Here is a 6,984-nt window from a genome sequence, read left to right on the forward strand (position 1 = left end):
TCCTGGATATCAATCTTCTATGTCTGTCCTCTTAACTAGAAGGTTGTCAAGGATCCTCCTTATGGAAGGCATTAGACTGATAGTGTGAGATATAACCTACCTCACACCATCAGTGTCCTGGATATCAATCTTCTATGTCTGTCCTCTTAACCAGAAGGTTGTCAAGGATCCTCCTTATGGAAGGCATTAGACTGATAGTGTGAGATATAATCTTCCTCACACCATCAGTATCCTGGATATCAATCTTCTATGTCTGTCCTCTTAACTAGAAGGTTGTCAAGGATCCTCCTTATGGAAGGCATTAGACTGATAGTGTGAGATATAACCTACCTCACACCATCAGTATCCTGGACATCAATCTTCCATGTCTGTCCTCTTGACAAGAAGATTGTCAAGGATCCTCCTTATGGAAGGCATTAGACTGATAGTGTGAGATATAACCTACCTCACACCATCAGTGTCCTGGATATCAATCTTCTATGTCTGTCCTCTTAACTAGAAGGTTGTCAAGGATCCTCCTTATGGAAGGCATTAGACTGATAGTGTGAGATATAATCTACCTCACACCATCAGTATCCTGGATATCAATCTTCTATGTCTGTCCTCTTAACAAGACAATTGTCAAGGATCCTCCTTATGGAAGGCATTAGACTGATAGGGTGAAATATAACCTTCCTCACACCATCAGTATCCTAGACATCAATCTTCCATGTCTGACCTCTGGACTAGACAATTGTCAAGGATCCTCCTTATGGAAGGCATTAGACTGATAGTGTGAGATATAATCTACCACACACCATCAGTATCCTAGACATCAATCTTCCATGTCTGACCTCTTGACTAGACAATTGTCAAGGATCCTCCTAAAGGAAGGCATTAGACTGATAGTGTGGGATATAACCTACCTCACACCATCAGTATCCTAGACATCAATCTTCCATGTCTGACCTCTTGACTAGACAATTGTCAAGGATCCTCCTAAAGGAAGGCATTAGACTGATAGTGTGGGATATAACCTACCTCACACCATCAGTATCCTAGACATCAATCTTCCATGTCTGTCCTCTTTTCTAGAAGGTTGTCAAGGATCCTCCTTTTATGGAAGGCAATAGACTGATAGTGTGAGATATCACCTACCTCACACCATCAGTATCCTAGACATCAATCTTCCATGTATGTCCTCTTAACTAGAAGGTTGTCAAGGATCCTCCTTATGGAAGGCATTAGACTGATAGTGTGAGATATAATCTACCTCACACCATCAGTATCCTAGACATCAATCTTCCATGTCTGTCCTCTTGATTAGACAATTGTCAAGGATCCTCCTTATGGAAGGCATTAGACTGATAGTGTGAGATATAACCTTCCTCACACCATCAGTATCCTGGACATCAATCTATCATGTCTGTCCTCTTGACAAGAAGGTTGTCAAGGATCCTCCTTATGGAAGGCATTAGACTGATAGTGTGAGATATAATCTACCTCACACCATCAGTATCCTAGACATCAACCTTCCATGTCTGTCCTCTTATCTAGAAGGTTGTCAAGGATCCTCCTTTTATGGAAGGCAATAGACTGATAGTGTGAGATATAATCTTCCACACACCATCAGTATCCTGGACATCAATCTTCCATGTCTGTCCTCTTAACTAGAAGGTTGTCAAGGATCCTCCTTATGGAAGGCATCAGACTGATAGTGTGAGATATAACCTTCCTCACACCATCGGTATCCTGGACATCAATCTATTCATCACCACCATGGTTTTCTGCAATGGGATAAGCAGAAAACCTCTAGACTAGTCACTATATTATGTTCTAGGATCTTTCATGTGAAAGGTATAAAACTGATAGTGTGAAATTTAACATACCCTCTTCCCATTCACAATTTTGGTTTAGCTGAGCCAAAGGCCTGGAACTTCAATTCAATTGGATATGTCTATCAAAATTAATCTAGCAAGAATTTAAGATAGAAGGTCATATGGGCATAGTAGAAGTGAATCCTCCAATTTAAGCTGGTTTTTATCCCACTTTTCTGGTTTGATATTTTTTTAGTTTTGTATAACCATTGTACATGAATAAAATTTTATATCAGGAAAAGAAAATTCTGATCAAAAGGGAAGTTTTAATTCGATGGAAGATAACTGATAGAGCATACAATAAAAAAAAATGGAGGTTGAAATTAAAATTAGAATATTTCTTTTGAAAACTAAATTTTAGATTGCCGACTTAATAGATTTGTAAAATATAAATTTGTTTTCATTTTTCATTTTTTTTAAGTTCTTTCAGTGACTTATGTTGTAATGGATGAGGAGAAAGATTTGGTGGTCTAATACTGCTAATATTAGGTAGGTATATAATTCCGCTAGTAAAACACATTTTATTTTCCTAATAGAATAAAATAAATTTAAAAGAAGTGTTCTTTACTTTAAAGTTGTTAGAGGTCAGAAACTTTTTTTCTTAATATTTTACATTTTATGACTTTAAATGTTTTAAAGATTTTAAATAGATGTCATATTTTTGTGTGTTCCCTTCATCTCCTATCACCCATTTGTCCTATTCCTATATACTGTGGATTTATTATTATTCTTCAGAAATGAATTTTTGTGGGTATAGGTGAACAACAAATATGAATGATAAACAGAGTACAAATTTTCGTTAGGCTTGTATGCAGACTTTGGCAAAACACTGAATCAAATTCCCACAAAAATACAATTGTTTCTCCATCCATGGGAATTGTCACCTACAAAATTACATTTGTTCCTCAATACATATTATAATTGTTACCCACAAAATTACAATTGTTCATCAATCCATGGAAATTTTTAACAACAAAAATAAAATTGTTCCTCAATCCATTGAAATTGTTCCCCACAAAAAACTGTAGAAATCCGCAATAATATACTTACAATATTCCCAGACTGATGTTTTTTTTAACAATTTCGTATGATTTATCATTTAATTTTCAGGCCAGCATTTATTATAATTTATCAGTATGGATTGATGTTTAAAATAGCTACTGGAGCTGACTTTCAAGGTAATAAAGAGTATTGTAATAGTATCATCTTGTGATTGCAACTCCTGGGATCATTTAAATACTTGGTAGGATTGTTTGCCATTTTAAGGAAGTTTTACAGTTTTTGGTTGTTATCTTGAAAATTATTATAGATAAAAATAAACTGTAAACTGCAATAATGTGCAGCAAAGTAATATCTACGTATATGTCTCAATGATCAAAATGCTCAATTGACCCCTTAAGGAGTTATTGCCCTTTAAAGTCAATTTTTAACAAATTTTAATAAATTTTTGTAATCTTTCATAAATCTTCTCCTCTGAAACAACTGAGACAAATATAGCCAATTAAACTTAGTTGCAATCATCATTAGGGTATCTAGTTTAAAAAATGTGTCCGGTGATCCCACCTGCAGACGTACATGGCCAACATGGCTAAAAAAAGAATATAGGGGTAAAATGCAGTTTTTGGCTTATATCTCTGAAACTAAAGCATTTAGAGCAAATTGAACAATTGGTAAAAATGTTCATCTGGTTAAGATATATCTGTCCTGAAATTTTCAGATGAATCAAACAACCTGTTGTATCCAATATGAAAGGGATACTCATAAGAATATCTGACTTAAATTTATTTGATGAAATATTTGTTTTTTTGCAATGCATTGATACTATAAAGCATATTTTTCAGCATTTAATTGAAAAATCCTAAATGAATCAAGTATACAAAAAAAAATCCATTGAGTAAATTTTTAACAATTTTTCATAAATTTTTGTAATCTTTTACAAAAGTCTTCTGAAACTAAAGCAAAAGGTTGCATTATTTCATGTATCAATTGTATATAAAAAATATCAGGTGAGCGACACAGGCTCCTAGGAACCTCTAGTTCTATGTAATGTACTTAAATATATACCAACAGTAGTATTTTTAACAATTTTGAGTGACCAAGACATTTTATTTTTTAGGGTACAGCATAACAGTTTGTCCATTAGGATTTATGTTGGAAATGGCCAAGACTTTGACTTTTATGGTAAGAAAAGGCTAATACAAAGATTTATAAACTTTTTGTATTTAAAGATCATGTACATGCACAGGATTTTTATAATCTTACAATTCAACGTTTTTTTAAAAGATGTGTCAAGATTTAGGAAGGCAAAACACATTATTTTAGGAAGTGTCTCTTTGTTTTGTTATCAAGAGTTGTCAAAGTTAATTTGGTTAAAAAAAATTATTGGATATAAAAGCCAGCAGTTCAAATGACAATGGATCATTTTAAGCATGTTAAGAGTACTTGATAAAAACTTGATAATTCCCAAATTAAATCTCTGAAATAAAGACATTAAATATGATACCTTTGTTCAAAAGTCTGAAATCGATTATGAGAAAACAAATCCAGGTTACAAAAAGAAACCACATCAACAACGCAACAACAGATACACTAGGCAACAAAAACAAACACCAACACACATATAAACAGATTATTTGATAACAACTGCCATATTCCTGACTTGGTACAAGACATTTTAAGAAAAAAAATATGGATTGAACCAAGTGTTATGGCTAGCCAAACCCCTTGCTTTTGTGATATACCAAAATAAATTGAAAGTGTCTTAATTCTTTTTCAGCCTACCATTACCATGATTACTGTGGCTGCATAAAAGAATTGTGTCAAATTTTGTATTCTCTTTATGATGGCATACAGTTAGCCTATCGTGCATGTCGTCATTCAAAGGACACAGCTTTCAATAAAGTTCATCACAACATTGTGCTAGCACTTGATAACAAGTGTTGTGCTATTCTTGTAATGTTAGACTTATCTGCTGCATTTGAAGTTATTGACCAGCTGATTCTGATACTCCTACAGAATATCTGATAATGCCATTTCATGGATTAGATTTTACCAAAGCAACAGAACATAACTTATCTTTAATAGAATATTGATAATGATGATATTGCTTCATGTCTTATTAATGGGAAAGGCTTACTCTATGGAAAAAATGCAGCCATAATATCTTAATTGCAATAAGTTCAACATACAGATGCTAAACTGATCACCCAACATAAGAAATACCAGCATATAATACCTGTTCTTGTATCACTATATATAGTATGGTATCAAATCCCTGTAATTTGTGGAATTAACAATAGTTTGAAACTGTAAGTAGAATGTAAAAACTCTTCTAATCTTGCCTACCATCATTTTATTAATCTCTGAATTTGTATATAGGTATTTTCATACAGTTGCTAAATGGTAATATATCTGTGTAATTTTATGAGTTTTTATGTTTAATCTTTTTTATTTTATCTGATGTGCATTATTTTAGTATGTTAATTGATTAGATTATTGGTTATTTTATATTGTTGTGTAAACTGCTTAGAATTTTTTTGTTAGATAATGCCCTTCATAGATATTGTATAATAATAATAATTCTTTCAGTAAGAGTAAAGAATGTAGCCAGGTCATTATTAGGCAGTTTTGTCAGAAGTTATACTCCTTGGGTTTTCCTTATGATACAGGGGAACAAAATTGCCATGTATAACAAATTTTTGTCTTTACTCAGAATTCTTCAATAGCTCATAAAAATGTCGTTAATATGATATAAGCAGATTCTTCATTTCCTTTCTGACGATTTGAGACCCAAATTATCCCAATGCAAATATAAGGTAATAGTCTAAGTCACCATTTTCCTGTCCTTTAAAAAAATCTAATATAATCCATATAATCTGAAAAGTGGATCCCTGGATTCATGTAGAATGCAGGGTTGGGTATAAAAAAAAAACACAGAATTAAACGTTTTATAAGAACAAGACTTTAGGAATTGCTACAGTGATTTAATAAGATAGACATATTTTGGTTCCTATGGCATCATCATCAGAATTAAAACTACAGAAGAGTACAAAATCCTGTAGTGATAATTTGCATTTCACAATGTCACCATCAGGATAAATTATAAATAGGGAGTGAAGGTAGATGTGAAAGATAACTAGATCAAGAATGTTAAATAAAATATGTTTTTGTAAATTTGGACGACATTTTACTTGCGATTATGTACCATTTACTATATTGAATGTAGTACAGACTTGCTTGCCGTACCATTTCAACACTGGAAGAAGTACGTTTGTCTGAGCGAAGCCAATTGGAAGCACGTACCTCTTAGTGAAGCTAATTGGGAGCACATACTCTCTGTCTTGTTGCGAAGCTGATTGGAAGCAGTACATATATACCTCTGTCTGCTAAAGCTAATTAGAAGCAGTACCCCTGACAGAGCGGTCCCAATTAGAGGCATGTAACTCTGAGGGAAGCCAATTGGAAGCATGTACCTCTGCAAAATTTGATTAAACACTATTCAACAAATTTTATTTAACATTCTTTTTAAAGTTTACTTTCATACCTTCTTTCATTTTTTATTTATTATTAATTCCCTGTTGACATTATGAAGTGCAAATTTTCACTTCACCATTTTGTACTCTTAAGTAGTTCTAATATTCCGATGAAGGTGTCTTAGAAATTGAAACATGCCAATATAGTTTAATTACTCCACCAATCCCTGAAGTATTGTTATAAGGGTTTTAGAATTACCATAAATGAATCTTTTATAGACCATTAAAATAAAAAAAAATAATATGCATTTTGCTGATAATTTATTTTACTGTAAATTTCACTTAATGTAACTTTACATGTAAAATACAATAAGTACTTTTTTAATGCATCGTTTCGAAGGAACTGAGAGCTTCAGCCATCACTTGGCGTCCGTCATCTTCCGTCCAGTGTAAACTATTTCAAACATCTTCTCCTCTGAAACTACAGAACCAAACTAATGAGCTGAATGATCCTTAGAGTATTACATATATAGAATAAACTTTGTGTTTTGTTTTCTGTTTCGTCAAAAAGCATGGCCGCCATGGCTAAAAATAAAACATAGGGGTAAAATACAGTTTTGGATTATATCTCCAACACTAATTTAAAAGCATTTAAA

At 32.9% G+C, this 6,984-nt stretch overlaps 1 long non-coding RNA gene across 1 annotated transcript; it reads left to right on the forward strand.

Annotated features, from left to right (window-relative positions):
• The first annotated feature begins 2,233 nt into the window (after nt 1–2,233).
• LOC139500856 (uncharacterized) lies at nt 2,234–6,634 on the forward strand. The gene is made up of 4 exons (XR_011658380.1): nt 2,234–2,345; nt 2,967–3,034; nt 3,973–4,037; nt 4,633–6,634. It is a non-coding gene; the product is annotated as an uncharacterized lncRNA (long non-coding RNA).
• The last annotated feature ends 350 nt before the right edge of the window (nt 6,635–6,984 follow it).

Source organism: Mytilus edulis, chromosome 13 (assembly GCF_963676685.1).
Source record: "Mytilus edulis chromosome 13, xbMytEdul2.2, whole genome shotgun sequence".
NCBI classification, from domain to species: Eukaryota; Metazoa; Mollusca; class Bivalvia; order Mytilida; family Mytilidae; genus Mytilus; species Mytilus edulis.